We start from the raw sequence: 27,887 nt of genomic DNA, 5'->3' as shown, positions 1-27,887 counted from the left end.
CACTTGGTGCATACATATTGAGCAGTGTTATTTCCTCATTGTTTATACTACCTTTAATCAGGATGTAATGACCTTCCCTGTCTTTTTTAATCATATCTATTTTTGCTTTGGCTTTGTCAGAAATCATAATAGCCACTCCTGCCTTCTTTTTCTCATTTGATGTAAAAGTTTTTTTTTCTGTATCTATGAATATAATGAAATTGAAAAATTTGGGGTTTATACGTTTTTGCTATATTGATATTACTTGTGATGTTGAGCCTATTCTGAATGTCTAATGTAAACACTAATTGAACATAATGAATAATTTTCTTGGTGTGGCACTTTATTCTATTGGCTAATATATTATTAGGTATTTTACATCCATATTTAACATAACTATTTATTAGTTAACTTATTAATGATTTTGGTCTAAAATAGTTTTTTCCATTTTATATTTTCCTTGTTTTAAAAATCAATATCATATTTGTCTCATTAAAATATGAATATCATTCCAATTTTATATTTATACATATAAATGTACATAAAAATGTAAATGCATACACACATATATAACAGAAATCTTTGATTCTTGGAAAATGGGAAAGAATTCTAGTTGTGAACCATCCTGGCATGGTATGAGGAACTAAAGATGACAATAAGATTGAAAATCCAGGTGACTGGAAGGATAATGGCACTTTAGAGGGTGGAATATATTCAGAAGAGAAGTAGATTTTGGGAAAAGTTAATGAGCTCTATTTCAGACATGTTGAGGTGGAGTTGCCTATAGGACATCTAGTTTAAAATAACTAGTAGGTAATTTGTGATGGGGAATTGGACTTCAGGATGAGAAATATAAAGAAGTCTGGACATTTATGAACGAAAAAAGTAAAACAAGAAGAATGGAGTATACCTTCTAACTGCAGTCATATGAAGAAAATCAGATAAAATGGGCAGATACAGAATCCTGGTAGGGGCCCAAAAGGATGTTATGACAATTTATGCATTGAAATAAATTAATTTGAATGTCAGTGGTTATTAAGCAAGTTTGAATCAATGTTTAATGTTAGGTTTTTAATACAACTATTTTTTTTAAGGGAAGAGTTTACAGAACATGAATTTTTGTTACTAAGCCACTAAAATTTAACCTATAGATTGACTTGGCTAGCATCCAGCCCCTGTCTTGTTTGAGAATAAAGATATTTTTTTCCTTTAAAAATTTTTTTCATTGAGATGTTTTGTTTTTACATCACAAACATTTATGGATTCCTCCCAACATACTCCATGAGAAGTCTCTTGTAACAAAGTAAAGCAATTAAATAAAATGAGTGACCCCATCTGGAAGTAAGTGCAGCATTTCACATCTGTAGCATTCCCACCTCTATCTTTAATTATTTCTTTAATTAACAGAAATATTTGCTCTCCTATCTTCTACTTTAACGAAGAAAAAAGACAAAGAAAAATGACTTCCTCATAATAAATATGCATCATTTTAAACACATTTCTCTATTGGCTACACACAAAAGTACATATCTTATTCTGTACTCCAAATCTCTTGCTCCAGTGATTCATCTCCAGGGCTTCAGGCTATCCTGCACTGACCTTGCAAGTCACTTCCTTTGCCCCTAAAAGGAACTCAATAGCCTCTCTAATCTCCTAAGCAAAGAAGCTCCCAAGAAGCCCAAAATTCCCCGATGGGGAAGCTGAGTCATCTTTTCAGAGTAAAACCAAGACAAACAGCCCAAAGTCCCTTTCCTCACCAATAGAGCATCTGAATATTAATTTGCAGCAACCTTCCCTCCTTCTACTAGTCTACATCCACACGGGACCCCAGGTCCAAGCTTGTCTTTCCTTTCTCCCAATGTCTTCTCCTGCTAGACCCCAAATGATAGCCTTATAAAGATAGTACAATGAATAGAGTACAAGGCTTGAAGTTATGAAGACTCATCTTCCAGAGTTCAAATCTGGCCTCCGACACTTAATAGCTGTGTGACCCTCAGCAAATTATTTAGCCTTATTTGCCTTGGTTTCCTCATTTGTAAAATGAGCTGAAGAAGGAAATAGAAAACCACTCCAATATCTCTCCCAAAAGAGTTGGACTTCATTGAAATGACCAGACTTTACACATTAGGAAAAGGGTACCCCATTCCTTTCAGGTCTAAGTGGGGTAGCCAATTCCATCCTGGACCCCACGGGGTCCATCATTATTTTTTTCCCTTCTGAACTGTTCCTATCCCTGACCACTCCTTCATTTTGTATCTCCTTTCAGTAAAACTGGCCTGTTTTACTGTGTTGTGTTTCATATTTGTTTGTGAATCTGGTATCCCAAATTTTCCCAAACTTGGGTTTAAAAGAACCTCTCCTTGAGGTTTCTGTAGCTCCAATCTCTAGAATTCTCAATCGCTGAAATATTTTTAGTTAAGTTTTTTTCATCAAGCAGGTTTGTTAAATGGATGTAAGCTCCTTGAAAGCAGAGATTTTCTCTCTTTTTTGTATTTGTATCCCTCACATTCAGTATAATTTGGAAATGCAGGTGATTTCTATTTATTCTTTTTATTCATTCACTCATTCAATCTCCATTCATTTGGAAATTTCTCTTCCTCAATCTGCCATTATCTGTGATTCTTAACTTATTTTTCTCTTTGGTTTTGATTTAAAAACTTAATTAATACAGGAAATGAAACTAGTAAGGAGCAGAAGAGATCATAGAACTGAAAGAGATCAAAGAGAGATCTTTGTGGATCTTTGAACCACAGATTCTTAAAGCAACAATCATATAAATAGATGAAATACAAGAGCCCTACAAACTTATGGTTTATAACTATGCCTTCTAAGAACAGATAATGCTAATTTAAAGGGTCAGTAGAGCAGTAATTCCATTTCCTCAGGTCACACTACTTAGGAAGCACCAACAACTCATTTAGTTCTAGTTCCTGGAATTAGCTATGAAAATAGAAGGGCAAAAAATCTGGAAGCTTGGGACAGTGACCACGTTACCCTAGAGGTGAATAGAGCCCATCTCTAACATAAAGTCTTACATAAAGTCTGACATAAAAAGTCTGACATAGGCTGGGAAGTCAAAAGTCAAGAAATAGGCTGGGAAAATTAGCAAAGAATTTAAAACGTCACTATATTATATTGAGGAAAGGAGTACTCTATATTTTTATAAGCAATTATTATGTGGTAATTAGAGAGCTAGTTTTATAACCTCTAAGACCTGAGTTAAAGTCCCATCTCTGATGTGTACTAGCTATGTGATTCTGGACAAGATACTTACTCTCTCAGATTATCCCCCAGTAATTTTTTAGGTGATAAATTGAAGAGTAGCTACTGGTACTGCCCTGGTAGAAGGTGTTTCCTTCCTAAATGATTCCCTATAATGATGAAACTACAGGCCAGGATCAAAAGGGAGAGAAAATATATTTTGAGCCTTCTCTCTCTCATTGTTAAATGAAAAGTTTTGTCCTTTGATAAGAGTATTTCAGACAGCAGCTAGTAGGTGGGGAGGTACTTTGAAAAGCACAGAGCCTTCCCCAGATGAGAAATGGTTACATGTTCTATCTATGTGCAAAGTTCACCCTGGGCATGGGTCAAATGGATAGGAATTTTTAGCCAAAGATCAGTCAACCTTGTATGATCTTTCTTTTGCTCTAGCAACATCATATATTCCTAATTACCTTACTCATCTAAAGCCCCAAAGAAGTATCTCCTGAAGAGTCTATGGGAACATATTACTTTTTGTACTTCTCCAGGGGAGAGGTGCAGCAGTGGCTTGAAAGCTGTAAGAATTAAATTTAGTGGTTGGACTTAAATTATGTGAAATAACATGGTTGGCCGGAGTTATTATATTTCAAGTCAGAAGTTTATTTACAAAAATAGAGTGGGAAACAATAAGGTAGAGAAATATGAGAGGTTAGAGAAAATACATATACTAGTTCTCAGCTATGAGGGCCTCCTCCAAGATGGAATCTAGTCTCTTAGGAAACTAGGAAAGCAGTCAGCCCACTTTCACTCACCCAACTAGGTAGTCCAGGAGTCAGAATCCAAGGTTGATGCCATGATCCAAGCTGCAGTCTAAGCTACAGTCTCCAGTGAAGTTCTCATGAAGGCTATCTCCAGGAGACATTCTTCACTAGAGTCACCTTCACCAGACTGACTACTCAGGGATTTTCATGGCTTTTATGGTGGTTTCCTATCCCAGCCCCCTTTCATGGGGGCCAATCACAGTTTCCAAATTGTCTGAGTTGTCACCTTTGTATTAACACTTTTCTGAGTGTGTGAACTCTTAAGTTTCTGGATGTTTGAGTTTGGGGATAACATGGTGGAGCTCTCCAAGTATCTTGATGGTTTTTCACCTAGAATCAAGTAAGGTGTGAACTCACTAAGTGGTTTGTGAGCTCCTCCACCTAGTTCAAGCTTTTGTTGTTTCAAACAAAAGATAGACAAAGGAGAGCTAATCATGTCCTCACAATCTAGTGAGATACTAAGTAGGGGTACTTAAGTTATTGTCAAAGTATTAACTTCAGCTAGGAAAAGAGAACAAAGGACTCCCTTTTCACAAAGCTTCAAAAATGCCTACCTAAACTGACTTCTTGCCCTGTACCACTGGGCCACCTGCAGTAGATTGTCCCAGCAAAATTAGCAACTTGTATTTTAAGTTTCTGCTTCTGAAACAAAGAATTTTTCTCCCTTCTAACTTTTACCAATGGAAAGTAGAGAAAAAGCTAGGATATATAGAGAGAATGAGAACATAATAAGTTTTTCTTGTGTTTTTCTTCTTCTTAACAAAATACAACTTTCCTACTGATGACTCTTCACTGAGCTCATCAACCTGTCAAGCAAGGCCTTCAGTCCTGCCTCATCTGTCGATGCTTCTCCTTACCAAGCAAACTAAGATGAAATAACTGTCCCATTAACTATACCTGGGCACTTCTGAATGTACTAGCCTGGGGCCCCAATGCAGATGGTTCTTGCAAATAGTCTCATTCTAGCTCTGTTTCCAGACACACAATTGTGTTTTGAAAAAAGCTTGTTTCTCAAACCTCTTTCCATTTCCATTTTGATTTCAAAAGATGAAATATCTGAGCTGACACCATGTGGATTATTTATACGAATCAAATCCCACCAGGCTGTTCATGATGTACTACAAGTACTTGCTATTCTGCCATCCTGGTCACAGGAAAACCAATTGCTGTTGACACAATAATCTGCTGCCCTGGGGAACATGGCTCTTTTAAAAAATGTAGGAGGCTATGGTAGGTGGACTGTGGGGGCTGGAGCTCTCTGCTTGTTTCCTGAGTCTCCCATGACTGTGCAGCCCTGGCTTAGAGCTTCCATCAGACTAAAACCCAATGTTTGAAAAAAATTCTTTGGTAATGAAATCTCAACCATCCTGAGACTAGTTCATCATCATCTGTGAATGCAGGGCTCAGGGGCAGTTGAGGGGTACCTGAAGAATTTGCTCCATAATAGAAGATCATGCTGGAAGAAAGTCATAGAATAAAACTAGCCATTGTTATTGTTTTTAAAGAAAATCTCTACTTTCTTCCCTTCCCTTTGTCTTCTTTCATTTCTTTCTAGTCACAGGGACACATCTATCCCTCATGACCGATCTAGAATGGGGGAAGAAGTGTAAGAGTTACATTGACCTTTGCAAATATGGGAGAAAATGCATTGTTCAGTTCTGGAGTTAGCAATGGAGCCTCTGGTAAGAATAGGATAGGACAACCTTAGCCAAGTACCATGCTGCTGTGAGGGCATAGGCCACTTTCTTCCTGGACAAGTGTATAAAGTTCAGATTATCCTTTAAAATGTCAGGAAAATGGTCTTTTAAATGTCCCATTCTAGCTGGAGATTCACCTCTTCCCCCTGAGCCTACTATTCCTCTTCCCCTGTGGAGAGAGACCTTCTCAAGCAAAAACTGACACAGTGTAGGTCAGGTTACATTTCTACTCACTTCTGTGATCCAGTGATAGAAATATTCTTTCCGAACTCCATTTCTGCATATTGACTTGATCCTTTAAGGGCCATTTTTTCCATGAAGGCTTTCCTGCTTCCTCAAAAGGAATCCCTGTCTTCTTGGAATCCTTAGACTACTTTGTTTCCTACAAATCTTATCATTTTCTAATTTATTATCACTTAAATCATATCTCAGCAGTGAGACAACAGGGCATAGTGAATAGACAATTGACCTCCAAACTGAGAAGACTTTGGTTCAAGTTTTGCCTCTAACATTTACTGGCTATGAGACCTTGAGCTGTTTTTTGTTCTAGACAATGCTCTAAGACTATAAGTTGCTGAGAAAATGTTGACATGAATTGATAGAGGGAGTTCCCTTATATGGGAGGTCCTTGTATTAATAACATCACAGGTCCAATCCATATCTCTCACCTCCTTTCTATTTTTTATAGTCAGTGGTTCATCTATTTTATTGGTCTTTTTTCATAAAACCAGCTCCTACTTTTATTTATTAGTTTAATTTTTAAACTTTCAACATTATTAATATCTCATTTAATTTTCAGGATTTCTATTTTGTTGTTTAATTGGATATTTTTAATTTATTGTTTTCCTAGTTTTTTTAATTGCATGCCCAATTCATTAATCTGACCTTTCTTTCATTGCTGTAAGTGTTTAGAGATATAAATTTTCCCCAAAGTACTGCTTTTGTTTCATCCCACAAACTTTGGAATGTTATTGCTGTTATCTTTAAAAATATTACTTGTTTCTATGATTTGTTCTTTGATCCATTCATTATTTAGGATTAGGTTATTCAGTTTCCAATTGATTTTAATTTTAATTAAAAAAAACCTTACCTTCCATTTTAAAATCAATACTGTGTATCAGTTCCAAGGCAGAAGAGCAGTAAGGGCTAGGCAATTGGAGTTAAGTGACTTGCCTAGAATCACACAACTAGGAATTGTCTGATGTCAGATTTGAACCCAGAACTCCCATCTCTAGCCCTGGCTCTCAATCCATCAAGCCACCTAGTTGCTCTCCCCAATTAATTTTAAATTTATGTTTTCAAGGCCCTTTATTTGATATAATTTTTATGGCATCATGGTCAGAAAAGGAGCATTTAATATTTTCCTTTTTTATATTTATTTGTGAAGTTTTTATATACTAATACATAGTAAATTTTTTTGTGAAGATATCATGCAAACCTGAAAAATAGATGTACTCCTTTCAGATTCCATTAAATATTCTACAAAATTCTATCATGTTTAGCATTTCTAAAGCTCTATTCATCTTCTTAACTTCTTTCTTGTTTATTTTATGATTATATTTATCTAGGTCTGAGAAGGGAGTACATTAAAATTCCCCATTAGTCATTTCCTTTCTAGATGGTAAACTTCCTGAGATCAAGGACCATTCCATTTTCACCTTGTATCCCAGCCATCTACAACAGTGACCTAAACATATGTTCAATAAATGTGAATTGAACTGAAAAAAACACACTTTGTCATGCTAAATTGCTTCCTTGTTTTCCCTCTCCAAGGTGCTGAAAGCAAAAAGTATGGTTTTAGGGAAACAATAAGGCTGTCAAACTCTAGTTTTGTGCAACTGGCCCAGTTGATCTTTAAGGTTTATTCTATCACTAGCTCTTATAATACTCTGGCTCTTTTGTATAGTTCCAGAAATCTGATCCCAAAATCTTCAGAGTTTCTTAAGCTGATTTTTAACTTATTAACTTATTTTAAAAATATTTAGAAAACTGTATTTCAACATAATTGGTTTCCTTTATAATTTTATGTGCTTTATTTTGTGTATTTAAAAACATACTAAGAATTGTTATATGACATAAAAAAGGTTAAGAACTCTTGGTCTAAGTGATGGGCAAACTTTTTAAAGAGGGGGCCAACGGAAAGGAAATGCTCATCTGTCAGTCTGTTTCTAAAGCAACTCTTTTGAAGTTTCATTGTATTGTATCCTACTCATTGTATTCGTCAGATCAGGAATAATGTTGCACAGCCAGATAGAGCAGTTCAGCCCACCCCCCCCCCCAAATCTGGCTAATGGGCCATAGTTTACCCATCACTGGTCTAGCTGAATATTTGCTTTCTTTTCCAAGTAATATATTTGAAGAGGAGGGAACTGAGCTCCCAGACCTTTCTCTCTTCCTGTTCTCCCAGAAATTGAGACAATCCCATAAGGAAATCAGTAACATCTCTAAGCCTGGACAGCAACCCACTTCATTACATTTCTTAGTGGAGTAGGTGGTGCCCACATCCTTATAAGTCATGGCTTTATAGTGATTTGTTCTTCCCAATTTATCTTGTCCTGAAAAGATGTTCTCTATAGAATACCAGTTCCTTGTCCTCTTCCTTTCTCTGAGAAATAAGAAATGTTTGACTGATTTTAGATACATAGAGGAAAGCTCCATGTATTCTAGGATAGAGTCCTGGCTTTGTCACAATAGTTGTCTGTCAGCTGAAATTCTAGCTGGGTAGCTTGGAGTGGGGAAAGGAAGGGAATTAGAATGTATATAGGGCTTGGATGGAATTTGTTTGTTTACTGATTGAAATGGCCAAGGCCATTACTACCTCTGCAGTAACAGTCATAAAAATGTTTTGGGTTTGCTCTGGCATGCTGAGATACTAGGTTGACCTTGATCTTTTTAAGCTGTGTAAGAGTAGCTTTTTAGCAAACCAACTTAATCATACTATGGGAGGTAATTATTTTAAGGTGAGTCTTTTCATATATTGAAGAACCATCCTTCCCTAATTTAAGCTTTTCCTTAACCTTATCAGTTATATCTAAAATTGGGGGAAGTACCCTCATACTCCTCCTCTCTACATTGAAAGGATGAAAAATCTCTGATCAGGGACAAGTGGTTTTTCAGGAAATGACTTCTATTCTGAGCTAGGTTTGTTGCATAGAAGAAGTTATGCCAATGAACTTGTTGCCTTGAAAGCATCCTGAGGCAGGATGAGTCATCAAGAAAACATATGGGCCAAGTTAAGGGGTTGTTGTAAGAGGACTGATCTTAGCTCCCAAGATTAGGTCTCTAGAGGTTGGAATACTGTCCAGTGCTCTATTTAACAAAAGGAGATCATTCCTTTATCATCTGCCCTTTTAGTTGAATTGATCTCAGGCAGCCCACTATCTTAATTTAACCCAAGTGATGGGACAGAGGTCCCCATCTATTCCATCCACAGTGCCCTGCTCTTCTGGCACAGATCTGGTGCCCAAACTAAGCAAAATTATGACCTTTTCTTTTTCAAAGCTTTTCTTTCTCATTTTTCAGTCTGTAATCTTCTCTTCTGCCTACAGATTTTCAATATATTTTGGTTCTATCTTCTTGAGTTTTCCTCCACCCCAATCTATCAGAATGTTCCCTCTCAGCCTCCATTTTCACCTCATTCCCAATGAGTTTTACGGAATTGAAAACAACTTCAAGTATTAGCTCTCAAAAGGAGGAAGATTCATATGTGAATAGGACCAAAAGCCTTCCATTGAATGCAAGACATAGTTATTGTACCTTTTCTATGTGTAAAACATCACTGTCTTCAAGGAACTTACAAATTCTAACAGAGGAGCTAAAACCTCAAACAAGATATGGCATAAAGATCTTAAGTTCTATGGAGTTTCATCAAGCTCTGAGATTATATAACCTGTTCTTACTCATAGCCAGTGTTGAATGAAGGATTTGAAGCCTCATCTTTCTGCCTCCCTATTCACTACTCCAGCCTTTATGCTAAGTTATTTGTCTGTTGAACAGACTGTATACACATGCATAGAGAGGTATAATCAAAGAGATCAGAGGAGAGATGATAGAGTAATATGACAGTCCCAGAAAGCTAATAGGATACATTAAAAAAGACACAGTGTTTAGGATTGTTTCACTGTACTTGGCCTGAGCCAGACCATATCTGAAGCGTTGTGGTTAGTTCTAAGCACCATATTTCCCCAAGAATTTGACAAGCTGCCAGTGGAGGCCAAATGATCATTTGTGGGAGATTTTTTAAAGGAAACCATGTTCAGCTATCAGTTGGTCTGAATGACTTCTGAGGTCCTTTCTAATCCTGAGATCACTGGGGCAAGGTAAGATGAGGGGAAAGCCTCCCAAATATCAGCTGGGCCTTAAAAAATGGAGAGAACAAGTAATGGGTTCCATTTTCAGAGCACTTATCTCATAACACCCTTGTGAGGTAGATAGAAGAAGAGTTTGCAGAATAACAGAATTTCATAGTTAGAAAAGACTGTAGATTACTTCTGGGTTAAGATGGCAGCAGAGTAAAAGCATCTGCTTAACCTGTCCTAACCCACATATATAGGACTCCTCAAGAGGACATAAAAACAAACCCAGACGAATGAAGGGACCCCACAGCAGGGCATAGCATTGAAGGTACGTTGGATTGGGGCATTTCCATGCTATGAGAGGGTGAAATAGCTCTCACTAAAACGTGAGCTGAGCAACCCCCTCCCCCCTCACACCACCTACAGAGCCAAAGCCAGCTCATAAGAGTTAGAGCAAATTCGGGGCATTCATTAAGTTCTTGGCAGTTACCTGGGATCACCAGGGCCTGATCCTGAGAGCAGGAAGACTCAAAACTCCAAGAGGCTAAAGAACTGGACTCTGAACACAGACCTTGAGTGTAGGCTCAGATGTTGAGCACAGGCACAGATACGGCCTTGGACACGGACGCGGACATGGACATGGATGCAGACCCTGAGCTCAGGTGCAGACCTTGGGTGGGGACCAAGTGCACAGGGGTGCATGACTGTGGAAGCAGCACCATGAGACTCTTAAAGGAGCTTCTGGCAAGGAGCAAGCAAGAGGACCACCAAGTGACTTGACCCTGAGAACAACTAGACTTGAGACGTCAGGAGCCTAAAGAGCACAGACTGACCCTGGGTGTAAGGATAAAGCTGAGAGGGCCCACGGTGCTGTGGTTCAGACCAAAGCTGCTCCACAGCTCGATAAGATAGGCAGGGAGCCTGTCTGCCTCATCCAGACTTCTGACTGAGAAAGAAATAATAATAATGGCACAAGAACCTCAAAAGAGAAAGATCAAGAAGAAATCTTTAACACTCAACAACTTTTACACAGAAAAATACAGACAACAGAGCAAACAGCAGAGGGGAACAAACAAGTAATCACATCCAAATTTTCCCCAAAATGAGAATCAGTCACAAGCTCTTGAAGGGTTCGAATCTAAAATCATGAGAAAGATGGAAGAGATTTGGTGAGAGAAGTGGGAAATAGCTCAAAAGGAAATTAACAGGTTAAAAGACAGAAACTCCCAATTGGAGAAAGATGCTCCAAAATCAAATGAAATGGTAAGCAAATTGGAGACCAAAATTAAACAACTGGAAAAAAGGATAGACCAAACCAAAAAGGAAAATCATAAGATTATAACAGAAAACCAGTCTCTAACAACCAGAATTGGTCAAGTAGAAGTCAATGATCTCTCAAGACAGCAAGAACAAATAAAACAAAGACAAAAGACTGATAAAATAGAAGGAAACATGAAATATCTCACTGAGAAATTGACAGATCAAGAAAACAGGTCTAGAAGAGACAATTTGAGAATCATTGGTCTTCCTGAAAAAGCAGAAATTAATAGAAATTTGGATTCCATACTACAAGAAATTATCCAACAAAACTGCCCTGAAGTTCTACAACAAGACGGCAATATAAACATTGAAAAGATGCATAGATCACCCTCTACACTAAATCCTGAAAAGACAACCCCCAGGAATATAATAGCCAAATTCAAGGGCTTCCAAGTAAAAGAAAAAATTTTACAAGAAGCCAGAAAGAGACAATTCAGATATCAAGGAGCACCAATCAGGATCACACAGGATCTAGCAGCCTCCACACTAAAAGACTGAAAGGCTTGGAATATGATATTCAGAAAGGCAAGAGAACTGGGTCTACAACCAAAGATCATCTACCCATCAAAACTGACTATATATTTCCAGGGGAAAGTTTGGGCATTCAACAAGATAGAAGATTTCCAAGTATTTGCACAGAACAGACCAGAACTAAAAGGAAAGTTTGATATCCAACCACAAAAACCAAGAGAAACATGAAAAGGTAAATAAGAAACAGAGGGAAAAGAAAGAAAACTCTTATTTTTAAATTTGCCTATTTAAGGGCTTCAATAAGATCAAATTATTTGTATTCCTACAAGGAGAAATGTTATGTGTAATTTTCAAAAAGTGTATTCACTATTATAGTAATTAGAAGAATTATTCATAGGGAGAATAGGCTTGGGTTAAGTGATGTCAGCAAGACAGTGAATGGTAAACCCAAAGAGCCCAACTTTTAGAACAAAAATCCACTATTTGACAAAAACTGTTGGGAAAATTGGAAAATAATATGGGAGAGATTTGTTTTAGATCAACATCTCACACCCTACACCAAGATAAATTCAGAATGGGTGAATGACTTGAATATAATGAAGGAAACTATAAGTAAATTAAGTGAACACAGAATAGTATACTTGTCACATCAATGGGAAAGTGAAAATATTAAAACCAAGCAGGAGTTCGAAAAAATTACAAAATGTAAAATAAATAATTTTGATTATATTAAATTAAAAAGTTTTTGTACAAACAAAAACAATGCAACCAAAATCAGAAGGGAAACAACAAACTGGGAAAAAATCTTTATAACAAAAAACTCTGACAGAAGTCTAATTACTCAAATATACAAGGAAATAAATCAATTATATAAAAAAAATCAAGCCATTCCCCAGTTGATAAATGGGCAAGCAACATGAATAGACAATTTTCAGATAAAGAAATCAAAACTCTCAATAAGCACATGTGAAAGTGTTCTAAATCTCTAATCATTAGAGAAATGCAAATCAAAACAACTCTGAGGTATCACTTCACACCTAGCAGATTGGCTAAAATGACAACAAGGGAGAGTAATGAATGTTGGAGGGGATGTGGCAAAATTGGGACATTAATGCATTACTGGTGGAGTTGTGAACTGATCCAACAATTCTGGATGGCAACTTGGAACTACTCTCAAAGGGCTATAAAAGATTGCCTGCCCTTTGATCCAGCCATACCACTGTTCGGTCTGTACCCCAAAGAGATCATAGCTAAAAAGACTTGTACAAAAATATTTATATCCTTACTTTTTGTAGTGGCAAAAAATGGAAAACAATGGTCTGCCCTTCAATTGGGGAATGGCTGAACAAATTGTGGTATATGCTGGTGATGGAATACTATTGTGCTAAAAGGAATAATAAAATGGATGAATTCCATGTGAACTGGAAAGACCTCCAGGAATTGATGCAGAGTGAAAGGAACAGAGCCAGAAGAAAATTGTACACAGAGACTGATACACTGTGATAAAATAGAATGTAATGGACTTCTATACTAGTAGCAATGCAATAACCCAGGACAATTCTGAGGGACTTATGGAAGAGAACGCTACCCACATTCAGAGGAAGAACTGTAGGAGTGGAAACACAGAAGAAAAAAACCACTTGAACACATGGGTTGATGCAGGCATGGTTGGGGATGTAGACTCGAAAGGACCACACCAATGCAACTATCAATAATATGTAAATAAGTCTTGATTGACCACACATGTTAAAACCAGTGGAAATGCCCGTTGGCTATGGAGGGTATGAGGGGGGGTGAAGGGCAAAGTAAGAACATGAATCATGTAACCATGGAAAAATTTTCTAAAAAAATAAAATATATAAATCTAAAAATAAAAGAAAGGACTACAATGGTGATCTCATCCAACCCATACCTTCAAAAGAATTCCCCATACAACATATCTGATAAGAGGTCATCTAACCTTTGTTTGACAATTCTGAATAAGGAGAAAGTCAATTCTCAAAGCAACCCATCACATTTTTAATAGATACAATTGCTGAAAAGTTTTCCTGACATTAGTCCTAAATTTGCCATTTCAGAACTTCTGTCCATTGCTTCTAGTTTCACCCTATAGAGTCAGGAAGAAAAAGCCTAATCTCTCTTTTACTTGATAGCCATTCAAACACTTGCACACAACTAACATGTCCATCTCCAAATCTTTTTTCCATATTATAAATATCATTGGATCTTTTGACCTGTCCCTATCTGCCCTTTTCTATTCTGGTTGCCTCCCTTTGGACACTGTCTGGCTTATCAATGATTTTTTTTGAACCATGATTCCCAGAACTGAGTACAATGTTCCAGAGGTTATTAAATAGGGCAGAATAGAGGGAATGTTACTTCCTTTTTCCCTAAAAGCTCTATCTGTCTTACTGAAGTTCAAGATTATATTAGCTGTTTTTGACTGCTTTATTACACTGATATATTATATTAAACTTGAAGTCTTCTCTAATCTGTGCATATTTTTCAGAATAATTGCTATTCAACTAAACCACCCCCTTTTTGCCCATGAAGTTGCTTTTTAAAAAATCCAAGTGTGATACTTTGTCATTATCCCTATTGAATTCCATTCTATTTTATTTTACCCAATAGTATTATTTATTAATATTTTTTATGCTGACAGCTATATCTCTGACTTTTTGTCAATTTCAAACTTGATAAACATGCCAGTTACATAGCTAGGTTTCATAGTGGTTAGAGTTGGGGTCAGAATCAAATCCAGCCTCAAGTCCTTACTAGCTTTATGACCCTTGACAAGTCATGTGTTTTTTGCCTGCCTCAATTTCCTCATCTATAAAAAAATAATAGCCCTACCTGCAGGATTGTTGTAAGAATTAAACAAGATAATATTTGTAAAGCACTTAGTATAATTCCTGGTATATATATTAGACATTTAATATATGCTTGTCCCACCTATGCCTTTATCTAATTAATTTTTTCAAATATTAAACAGCACAAGGCTAAACACAGATCCCTGAGCTATGAGGCCCTTCCCCAAGGATTTTCATCCAAGACGACATGAAACCTTTAGTGACTATTCTTTGAACATCTCTATTTTTGATGGGAACAATATTATTATTATTATTATTATTACTTTATTAGAAGTTTTGCTTAAATCTAGGAAAATGATATCTGTAATATTTCATTGATCTACTTTAGTAGTTTAGTAACTGTCAAAATAGCGATCTAGGTTAATTTGACCTGATTTGTTCTTGATGAAACCATTCTGATTCTTTGTGATCACTATATATTTTTCAAGATCTGACTATCTATTTAATATTACATTAGATAATTATCAGGAATATAAGTCAAGTTCCCTGGCCTAAAGTTTTAGGCTACATTGTCTTTTTTTAAAATTATGATGAAAATTGTCCTTCTCCAGTAATGTAATATCTCTTTCATTCTTTTGGTCTTTCAGAAAAGATAGCTCAGAAATTACGTCTTCTACTATTCCCATTTTTTTTCTGTTCCTTCCAGGACAAAACCTAATCTCTTTAGGAGAAGAAACAAAAGCATGATGGGAACTGAGTAATTTAAGCTTCCCTCTGTTTTTAGATTCAACCATCACATAAGCCCTAAGAAGTGGTCCTGTCCTTTCTCTTTCCTTTTTTCCCCAATACAGCACCAAGAATGACATCTTTTTTGTTGTCATCCCTAGTTTTTCTCATCAGTCTCAGTTCGTTATGAGTTTTGACATTCTTGATGCTGGTCTGACAATACTTTGACATATCATTTGTATTCTTCCTCTTTTATTTGCCTTGGCTTCCATCTTCTGTACACAACTTTTAAAAGTCTGAGATGGTTTATGAATTTCCTATAGAACCACATCCTGTCTCTAAACAAATAGCTCCTTTCTTCCTCATTGGAATAATTATCCATGTTTTCAGATCATTTTTGAGAGTTCTTCTCATCCCTCCTGAGCTGATTTCTCCTACTGTATTTTATTTTATTTATTTTATATTTTAATTAATTTTTTTTAATTTTGAATCTCCTATTGTATTTTAGTCCATGTAATCCTGCCTAGTTTTCTTCTGAACATTTGACTGGTCTCCCAAAATCCAGGGCATATTGGAGGCTACCTAGATTTCCTCTTCTTCTGCATCACAATTTTTTTAACCCTTACCTTTCGTCTTGGCGTCAATGTTCCAAGGCAGAAGAGTGGTAAGGGCTAGGCAATGGGGGTTAAGTGACTTGTCCAGGGTCACACACCCAGGAAGTGTCTGAGGCCAGATTTGAACCTAGGACCTTCTATCTCTAGGCCTGGATCTCAATCTACTGAGCTACCCAGCTTCCCCCTTTGCATCACAATTTTTAAGATAGAGTGGTCACTTTCTCCCAAGGTTGTCATCATTTTCACCCCAGAAGCTATGTCCTCCTTATTAGTGGGAATCAGATGCAGAATGGAATTTCTTTCATTTATTCTTCCACTTTTGGGGGGATAACATTTTTTATATGATCAAGAAATTATTAGGTTAACTGTTTTGTGTGTATGAAAGAGAGAGACAGAGACAGAGAGGCCAAGACAGGTAGACAGACAGACAGATAAACTCCAGCAAATATGTGGATAATTGAAGGACTTCACCACTATGATACTTGTCAGCTGTGTCTTGAACTTACTCAAGGGAGTCTATTATTTTCTAAAGAAAATATCTATTGTTTCTGTCCCCATTGGCCTTCATTGAAATGTTCCCCACCATGCTTTTCCAAACTTTGTTTATTGGACTCCATCATTTGATGAATACATTTTGGTATACAATGCCACACTAACCATTTTACATCTTGTGTTTCTTTTGAAAAATATTTATCCTTCCAGAGCCACATAACAATTTTCATCTGATCAAGTCTCAATTATACTTAGGAGGTCGAATTTGTCTCCTTGCATTAGGACTTCCAGTTCAAGTCCATTTTATAGATCTGAAAATTGAGCCCCAGAAAATGGAAATGACTTGCTCAAGCTTAAACAATTAATGTGTCTGGTCCTGAACTCAATCTCTGTCTCCAAACACCAAATCTAATATTCTTTCCATCAAACAACAACTGTATCATCAACATTTGAAGCAAGGAAACTCTACCTGGATTCAGATATCAGCCAATAGGTAAGGGTGTGTGTGTGTGTGTGTGTGTGTGTGTGTGTGTGTGTGTGTGTGTGTGTGTGTGTGTGTGTGTGTGTTGGTATTGAGGGGAGGTCTTGCAGGTCTTCTCTACATTCTGAAATCACTCCTCCAGTGGAGACTTGCCTATTCTAAGTATGGTAGGCTGTCAGGTGAATGACAGAGCTGCTCTCCTTCCCTCTGAAAACAAATGTCCTCAGAGAAAATAGGCACAAACATTACTAGGCTGTGGGGTGGGTGGGTGTGGGTGTGGGTGTGGGTGAGGGTAATGAAAAGAAAGAGGGGTGAGAAAAGAAGGCAGGAAATCAATGCTTGATCACAAGCAGGTGGGAGCTGCAGTTGTGATGAATATTTACTGTGCAGTGGCCTAATGATTTTAGAAATGTTTTTCTGACTGTACTGAGTGCTTGTGGGATTGTTTTTCAAGAAATAAAATACATTAGAGCTCAGTCATTAAGAGCTTAAAGGAGGAGGAAGCCCAGGATCCCAGCCCATTAGCACACCCTGTAGTTAAGTAAGGGCCTCATTCCTAATGCATTTTTAATTTATTCTGTTTTGTAAAATAAAACTTTAAACTGCTCTATGTACCATCAAATTCGTAAGCAGTTCCCAAGTTTGTTCTTCCCAACAATACTGGAGGGAGGCAGCGTGGCGTAGCTGAATATTTACTGGATCAAACTTAGAAGCCTTAAGTTAAAGATTTTGAGTTCTGACTGTTACTGTGACTTTAGGCAAGTTACTTCATCATCTCTCTTGGCCTCATTTCATCCTTTGTAAAATGAGTGATTTGGGTTTGGAGATCTCTAGGGTTTCTTCTAACTCTAAATCTTATGTTCCTGTAGCCCCAGGAGCTCAGGTGACCAATGGGGTAAAGAAACAGGGTAGAGAGAGGGCTTTGACTGCCATGTTGAATTGTGAGACTCTTCCCTTTCTAAGCTTCAATGTCCGCTCCTAAGGTATGGTTTGGACGTACAGTAGAACAATTAAGCCAACCATTTAGCCACACTATCCTACCCTAGATAAGCCAAGCAATGTGTTTCCACAGATCATAGGTGATAGAGTCCCTAAGTCCAGTTCAATGCAATTTGACAAGCCAACTATGTGTAGATACAATGGGAAAAAAAATGGAACAGATGCCACTCTCAAGGAGTTTATATTCTACTTAGATAAATAAATGCAAAATATGTCAGTCAGTCAATAAACATTTATTAAGTCCTATTATGGGCCAGGCACTGTGCTAAGTGCTGGGTATAGGAAAAGAGGCAAAATGCAAATCCTGTCCTCAAGAACATGCAAACAAATATATACAAAGCAAGGTACATACAGAATAAATAGGAAATAATTAACAGAGGGAAGGCTTTTGAATTTATCGGGCTTGCGTAAGGCTTCTTGAAAAAGGCAGGATTTCAGTCGCTACTTAAACAAAATAGGAGATAAGTTGTTGGAGCAGAGGAGGAAGAGCATTGTTGGCATGGGAGATAGCCAGAGAGAATGCCCGAAGTCAAGAGATAGAATGCCCTATTCATGTAATAGCCAGGAGGCCAGTGTATGCTAAAAAAATACAATATTAGGGGTCAGTGACCCTACCTTCCTTTCTCAAATGCTTAAGATGACTACTTAGTTAAGCAGCATTTGATGGAGAAAAGAGATCACAGTCAAGTTCAGAGCAGGTGGGAGATAGTTTTAGGTGTTTGGAAAAACTATTAGAGTAGAGATGTAGGGTATTGGGACCTAGGGTACAAAATCTTATCATCTCCCTCTCTGGAAATATTAAAGAAAATGGTGGATGGTGATCTATCTGTGTTGTTTTGACCACAGTCCTGCATAAAGGCAAGCTATGGGCAGAATACTTGAAGTACCTACCCTATACTCAAGGTTCTATCCTATGTTGTTTTCTCTTTTTGTTCTATATTATCTAATAAGATAATTTCATCAACTGCCCTAGATTCAATCATCATCTTGACACAGATGAATTTTAAATCTATATATCCAGCCCAGGCTCTCTCCTAAGTCGCAGTCACGTGTCACCAGCTGCCTTTTAAACATCTCAAATTGGATGTTTCATAAGCATTTAAAACTCAATACATCTAAAATCAAGTTCATTATCTTTCCCCCCAAACCTGTCCCTCTTCTGAACTTCCTTATCATGATCAAGGACATCACCATCCTTCTAGTCACCCAGGATCGCAACCTTGTTGCCATCCTCGAATATTTATTTTCACTTGCTTTACACACACATTACAGTGTATAGATACATGTATTACATATATGAAATGTATCTATATCATATATGTAATACATGTATATATACATATATATATGTGTGTGTGTGTGTATAATCTATTACCAAAACTTTTCATTTTTTACCTGGACAAAATCTCTTGTATAACACATCGCCTTCTCTTCACTCACACAGCAACTACCCTAGTTTGAGCCCTCATTACCTCTTTTGCACTAGCTTTCTGATTGACTTGCTCCTGCCTGAAGTCTCTTTCATCTTTCCAGTCTATCTCCTCTCTAGCTGCCAAAGTGATTTTTATAAAGTATACGTCTGAAATGAGATCTGCTTAATAAATTCTAGATTCTCTCTGTTAACACCACAATGAAATATAAAGTCTTGTGTTTGACTTTTAAGGTTCTTCATAACCTGTCTCCTATTCAGGACAATCCAGCAACTGTCTTACTTGCTATTCCTTGGGCACAACACTGCATCTCCCATCTCTAAGCCTTTGGAACGAATGACTTTTCCCCAATGGTCGAAGTGCTTGGTCTCCTTATCTCTTTCAGTTTCCCTGAACTTTAAGACACAGACTCAGATTTCACCTTCTAGAGGAAACCTTTCCAGGTTCTCCCAGCTCATATCACTTTCCCTTCTGAGACCACCTTCCATTTACTCTGTATAATCTTGTTTAAGCCTAGTAACTTACATATTGTCTTCCCTATTGAAATGTCATATACTCTCAACTCCTTGAGAGTGGAGATTGGGGTTTTTTTTTCTTTCTTTGTATTTTCAGTGATTAGGATGATATCTAACATATAGCAACTACTTAATAAATGCTTGCTGACTTGACTTGAAGTTAGAAGATGAGTTTAAATCCTAGCTCCACTCTTTATTGTCTATGGGAATTCAAGCAAAGCACTACCTCTCAAGGCCTCCAGTTTCCTCCTCTGTAAAATGATGAGTTTAGACTAGCTTATCTTTAAAATCATATTCAACTCTAAATCCTATTATCTTATGGATAGACAAGTATGATCAATATTCCCTCTCCTCCTCTCACCCTGGGGTTAGGTAAACTGAAATCTAGCTTAGAATGTTTCCAGCTTTGATAGTTACTGAATTAGACCTAGGAGTCCTTGTCAAAGGTAAATCTGGAGGTCTTGGTCTTATGCTCTTCCATCATCCCAATCAGGTTTCCTCTTTGTCAAAAGGACTCCAGTCCCTAATTTTGCAGAGCAATTCATCCAAAGCAATCAAAATGGTAGATACAAGAGTTCTAAGCACCTAAAGGAGATGAGGTAAGGCGAAGTGACCAGAGAAATGAGAGACTCTGACACCAAATAAATTTGGTTCACTCTTTTAACCCAAGGTATTCCTTTCTAGTAACACTTTATTTCCTAATTCTAATCATGTACAGGGTGGGAGGGTGGTCCATCTTGCAGTAGCATTCTCCAGAGCTATGTCCAGGGCCACTATTTCTCTGTACCAGTACCTCCCGATATATACTTACTCTATCACTCTCCAGAGGAGGGAAAGAAACAGTAGGGTCTAGGAGACAAATAGCTAGCTAGTACCACCTCATCTGAAAGTCAATCCTTAGATTCCCAAGCCAAGTGGGGACATCTCCATATGGCCTCTTCCTATTGTAATTGTCTCCTTATTGGTCTCCAGTCTCTCCACCCTTCAATATACATCCTAAAAATCACAGTTAGATTAATCATTCTTATGTATAGCTCTCATCATACAATTCCCCTACCTCAAAACCTTACATCTTTCCTCAATTCCTACTGAATAAACATCAGACTGATTAACCCAGAATTCAAAAGTCTATACAATGGTTGTTGTCATTCAGTTGAGTCCAACTCTTCATGATCCTATGGACCATAATTATCTATGGGATTTTCTTGACAAGGATATTGGAGTGGTTTGCCATTTCCTTCTCCAGTGGATCAAGTGGATCCTTTTGTCAGGCAATCAGCGGGTAAGTGACTTGCCCAGGGTCATACAACTAGGAAGCATCTGAGGCTGAATTTAAATTAATGCCTTCCATAATAAACTGGGAGAATTCCATGTGAACTGGAATGACCTCCAGGAATTGATGCAGAGTGAAAGGAGTAGAGCCAGAAGAACATTGTACACAGAGACTAATACATGTGGTAAAACAGAATGTAATGGACTTCTGTACTAGCAGCAGTGCAATGACCCAGGGCAATTCTGAGGGATCTATAGAAAAGAACACTACCCACATTCAGAGGAAGAACTGCAGAAGTGGAAACACAGAAGAAAAACAACCTCTTGAACACATGGGTTGATGCAGACATGGTTGGGGATGTAGACTCGAAAGGACCACACCAATGCAACTATCAATAATATGGAAATAGGTCTTGATCAATGACACATGTTAAAACCGGTGGAAATGCCCATTGGCTATGGGGGGAGTTGAAGGGGGAGTTGAAGGGGAAAGTAAAAACATGAATCATGTAACCATGGAAAATTTTTCTAAAAAAATAAAATATTTAAATCTTTAAAAAAAGTATCAGAAAAAAATAATTAATTAATGCCTTCCAGATCTAGCATTTTATCCACTGAGCTGCCTAACTTCCTTTTAGGCATTTTCAATGATTCGCCCAAAGTCACATATCTAGGAAACATTTGAAGCTGGATTTGAACCAAGATCTTCATGATTCCAGGCCCAGTGCTCTTAACCACAAAGCCACAACTGCCTCTATTATCTCATCATCATCTCACATAACTTATTATTCAACTCAATAAGCATTGATTAAGTGCCTACTATGGGCAAATGTCTATGCTAAGTACTAGGGTCACAAGGGCAGTATCCTTACTCTCAAAGACTTTAAAATTCTGCTTCAAAGCAAAGTATAATATATGCACTAAAATATGCAAATGAATTTTAGGAATTAGTTACTATCAACTTGGGGAAGAGGAGAATCAAAAGGATTCACATATGAAGTAGCAGCTGAGATAACCCTTACAGGAAATTAGGCACTGTAGGAGGTACAGGTGAAGAAGCACATTTCAGGTCTGAAGTGGGTGGGAATTTGTGCACAGAGACAGGAGACAATACATCAAATTTCAGAAGTCACTGGTAGCATAGTTTGGCTGGAGTGTGTGTGTGTGTGTGTGTGTGTGTGTGTGTGTGTGTGTGTAAGGGAGTACAATACATAATTCCTGGTGTATAGTAGGTCCTCAATAAATGCTTATTAATTAATTGAATAATATGGAATGGCTGGAAAGGTAGGAGGGAGGCAGAATATGGAAGGCTCAGCTGGAGCAATGGAAATCATGGAAGATTTTTGAGCAGGGAAGTAGAATATTCTTAAGAATACTAGTTAGGCTCACTGTGTTGAGGATGCATTGAAAAGGGGAGGGATTGGAAGTAGGGACATGAATTAAAGGACTATTGCCAGAGTCAGGGGAGAGGTCACAGGGACCTAAACTTGCATGGTGGTTGTGCGAGTGGTGATAAGGGGACAATTGCAAGAAATGTGGTAGAAGGATAATTGATAAGATTCAACAACTAATTGGATGTGGGAGGAGAGAGAAACAGGGTTCTAAACTTGAGTGACATGACTGGAAGGATGGTGTTACCCTTAGAACAAATAGGAAAATTAGAAGAGAGATAGATTGCAGATTACACTGTGGTGTGTGTGTGTGTGTGTGTGTGTGTGTGTGTGTGTGTGTGTATGTGTGTGTGTACAATGATTTCCAATATGTACTTGTTGATTTTGAGCTGTGATGGAACATCCACCTAGAAAATGGCCTGCAGGCAATAGAAATTTTAGAGATCAGGGCTGGATTACGAATTGGAATCCATCTACAATTTAACCCTGGGGAACTGATTAGATCAATAAAGTAAATAGAGAGAAGAAAAGAAGACAGAACTTTGGGGAACACTTTTTCCTAATGTCGGGAGATTGACAATGGAGAATCATAAGAACATAAAAATAGAAGTGTAAGAGGGAAAGAAGCATATCCATAGAAGTGAGGGAGGGGGAGATGCAAGGTTACAGCTTCATATATACACAGGCACTATCAATAGAAAGAAAGTCAGAGGGGCGGCTAGGTGGTGCCATAATGCATAGAGCACCAGATATGGAGTCAGGAAGACTTATCTTCCTGAATTCAAATTTGGCCCCAGACATTTACCACCTATGTGACCTTAGGTAGGTCATTTAACCCTCTTCGCCTCAGTTGCCTCATTTATAAAATGATCTGGACACTAAATGATAACTCTAGTCCAACTATCAATAATATGGAATTAGGTCTTGATCAATAATACATGTAAAACCCAGTGGAATTGTGCATTAGTTAAGGGGGGTTAGGAAGGTTTGGGGGAGAGGGGTTGAACATGAAATATGTAACTAGGGGAAAATATTCAAAATAAAAATAAAATAAAATAAAATGATCTGGAAAAGGAAATGGCAAACCATTCCAGTATCTTTGCCAAGAAGACTCCAAATGGGGTCATGAAGAGTCATACACACTACTGAAAAGACTGAACAACAACAAAGAAGGAGTCTGAAATAGTGAAAAGAATAATAATAAACTGAGACTTGAGTACTAGGATACTAACTAGACCTGACACTGTTACTTATTACCTGTATCAACTTAGGCAAATCATTTCCTTTCTCTGGCCCTTAGCTTCCTCTTTAGTTAAATGATGGGACTAAACTACATGATCTCTAAGATCTGTTCCAACACTGTGCTTCTCAGGACAGCTCCACACTGAGGATGGCTCCAAAGACCTGTGAAAGTCTACTTCCTGCGCTTTCTGGCTCCTTCCCTCCTCTTTATTCTAAACTAGCTTTTAGAGCTTGAAAAGTTTGATTTTTGTGCCCAGCCCCCTGATTTTGTATTTTCAAGTTTGGCTCACATTTTTAATTTCAAGACACCAATACCACCAAATTACTTTTTGATCTCCATGGCAACTTGTACACACAAGTTAGTTGATAAAATAACTGGCAAATTCTTGTTGCTGCTGGTAATTGGATGGAGGAAATCAGGCACAGTGACTCCACAAATAAACACCCAGTCTTTATATGTAGCTTTGCCTTCTGGGGAATGCTGGCTGCCCTAAGACATTCTTGCTGAGTATCCCAACTTCACAGACTTAATCACTTGAGGAAAGGAGGTATAATTAAATAATGCACTTTGGAACTGCAGATTGCCAAGTCAAATCAAGTCAACAATCATTTATTAAGACCTCACCTTGTGCCAGGCACTGTACCAAATGCAGAGGAGCACAAAAAAGGACATAAAATAGTTACCACCCCTAACCATCTCCCTATTCTAATATGGGAAATGATATGTAAATAATTCAATGCATACAATATGTATCCAGAGTAGATGGGAGGCCATCTCAGAGAAAAACGCAGACAGGTGACGGTGGTAGTGGGGATAGATAAGGTCTTCCAAAAGTGGGATTTAAGCTATATCTTGAGACTATAAAAGTTTCAGATTGAGAGGGAGATTATTCCAGAAATGAGAGACAATCATTTCAGAAATACAGTCAGTAGATGAAGTTTCTTATATAAGGAAAGCCAGTATTTCTGGTTTATGGAGGGAAGTAAAGTAGGAAAAGACTGGGAATATAGGAAGGGGCCAACCTATGAGGAAAACCTTAGCAGAGGGGCTAATTTGAAATTGTAAGAATATAAATTTAGGTTTTTATGTTAAATATGAAAATTTTCTAGTAATATTGTGGTCACCAATTTAAAGATATTATAATTTAAGTCAAAAATGATTTTTAGTAACTTTATTTACAAAGAGGTAGAAAGAATGAAAATGGAAAAAGCTAGCTAAAGATAATAGGTTTTAACAAGCCTACTAGTCCTTCTCTGGTGAAGTGAGATTCAACCTTGAAGGGGCTTACCCATGTCTGGTGGTATCTTCAGCTAGAGTTCCACCAATGCAGCCTCCTCCAAAGCCACAGCAGGTATCTCCAGAACCAATCTCCCCAGAAGCCAGGAAAGGAAGGCCAGCTACTCACTCACCGAAGACAAACTCCAAAGGAGAAGACTGAAGATTAAGTCTTAAGGTGTAGTCTTCCAACACAAAAGTCCAAAGGAGAAGATCCAGGAGCAGTCCTCTAAGAAGCAGTCCAAGAGCCAAAATCCAAGCTCCAAGGTGAAGATCCAAGCCCAAAGTCCCCTGGACAGGAAGTTCAAGACTTTTTATAGTCATTTTCCCATGTCCCTTCCTGTCCCTTCCTCCACTTTATGGGAACCAATTGCAGTCTTTCAATTTGCCTAGCACTTCCCAGGGGCAGGGCAGGGCCTCTGGAGTTGTTGTCACCCACTTTAGTAAGTGACTTGTGAACTCTCTTACTTAGTATTAAGTAGGAGTGTTTAAGTTTTTGACTGATTAATTTAAAAATTGCTGATTGATAGACAAAGAAAGTTTGATTCACTCTTCACAAAATGACCTACTTTACAGATAGTTATGGATACAAACTACAGTAAATTCACCAGGGCTATTGGATGAAAATCTTTAGCTGACCCAAACCAAATTCTATGATTTTCATAGACTCCTAGACTGTGATATAGAAGACAATATAGAAATCTAAGCTAGCCCCACCCCCAGCTTTGCAGTGGAAACTCAGACTTAGAGAGGTCAAATCATTCAACCAAAGAGAATTTATTATTTGCCTATGATTTATCAGGCACCATGCTAAGAACTAGAAGATAAAAAGACAACAGATGCATTATGCTTGCCTTCAAAGAGCTTACATTTTAATGGACAAGTACATATATAAGTAGTTACATAATACATATATATGTATATATACACACACAATAAATATAAGATAGTTTGGGAGGGAGTAAATACTAGTATCTTTGAGGAATCAAGAAAATCTTCATGTAGAAGATGGCATTTAAACCGAATATTGAATAAAAATAGGGAATCAAGGAGATGGAGATGAAGATAGATGTGAAATAGCTACTTCAAAGGCAGAGCCATTGGAAAAGAACTGTGTGTATTGAAAAATAAGCAGACCAGCATGTTTGGTCCGTAAAGTATGTGGAATAGAGCAATATATGAGAAGACTGGAAAAATAGGTGGACTATATTGTGAAGAGCTTCAAATGTCAAATCAAAATGTTTATTTCTGATTCTAGAGGCAATTGGAAGCCTCTGAAATTTTTTGAGTAAGGGGGTGAAATGATCAGACATGAACTTTAGGGAAAATCACTTTAGTGATTGAATGAAGGAAGGTGGCTTGAAGTGAGAAGAGAGTTGATGTAGGAAGAACAAAAAGAGGCCTTTGCAATAGTCCAGACAATAGATGGTGAAGACTTGAATTAGGGAGGGAAGGGGACATATTCCAAAGAGAAAACAAAAGATTTGGTAACTGATTTACTATGTGGGGTGGGGAGAGTGAAATGTCAAGAATGACACTGAGTAACAAATCTGGGTGACTGAAAAGATATTGGTGTCCTTGACAGTAATAGGAATGTTTGGAAGAGGAGCAGGCTTGAAGAGGTGGGGAACATAATGAGTCATAATTTTTACATATAGAATTTGAGATGCCTACAGGGTATACAGTTTAAAATGTCCATTTGGCAATTGATGATGCAGGAGTTCAGGAGAGAGTAGGACTAGGTATATAAATCTGGTAATTATAAGAATAGAAATGGTAATTGAACTCCTGGGAGCTAGTGAGTTGCTGAGAATGGAGAGAGAGAGAGACAGAGACAGAGAGAGAGAGAGGGAGGGAGACAGACAGACAGACAGAGACAGACAGACAGAGACAGAGAGACAGAGATGGAGAGAGATAGAGAGAGAACTAAGAGAGTGCCATGGTATAAACTTATTGTTATTAGTATAAATGATGAATCAGCAACGGAGGCTGAGAAGTTACAATCAGACAGGTAGGAAGAGAACCAGGACAGGGAAAAGTAATGAAAACCCAAAGAGAAAAGGTTATCTAGGATAATATGATCACCAGTAGGGTCAATTGTTTCAAAGCTCAAGAAAAACAAAGATTTAGAAGAGGTCATGAGATCTGTCAATTAAGAGATTATTGGTATCTTTGGAGAGAGCGGTTATAGTTTAGTGGTGAGGTCTGAACACAGTTTGAAGGAGCTTAAGAAAAGGAAGTGAAGGCACCAAGTATGTATTTATACATACAAAAGAAAAGGAATATATGTACATATATTCCTTTTCTTTTCCTTTTCAAGGAATTTTGGAAGAAATGGGGGAAAGAGGGTGATAGTAAATATGAGATCTTTTGAGGTTTTTTTTTTTAAAGATTAGAAAGAATTAGGCATGTTCAAGGAAGAAACCAGTACATATGGAGAGATTTAATAGTAGGGGATAAAGAGAATAACATTGGGGACAATCTATGGGAGAAGATGAGAGAGGGAATAAAAGGTAAATGCAGAAGGGTAGGGCTTGAAGGTAAGGATAAGGTCCATGACTTCATTAAGGACTGAAGTTAAGGAGGAACTGTTAGAGATGATGTAAAGGAGTTGTGAGATGAAGGAGAAGAGGAATCTCTCAATGCACTCATTTTTTCAGTAAAGTATAATTTGGGGTAGTAGTACTATGGCACTATGTAAATCTTGAGGCTGTAAGATATGGAAGATTCATCATGGAGAGAAACATAGAGAACCAATCAATGATTTGCCCAAATCACACAGCTTATAAGTTTCAAAGTCATGACAGGTTTCCTGATTAGATGTCTAATGCTTTTGCCCATACATACTTCCCAGG

The sequence above is a fragment of the Gracilinanus agilis genome, chromosome 4, assembly GCF_016433145.1.
Source record: "Gracilinanus agilis isolate LMUSP501 chromosome 4, AgileGrace, whole genome shotgun sequence".
Lineage (NCBI taxonomy): Eukaryota > Metazoa > Chordata > Mammalia > Didelphimorphia > Didelphidae > Gracilinanus > Gracilinanus agilis.
Note: the sequence above shows the minus strand (reverse complement) of the source record.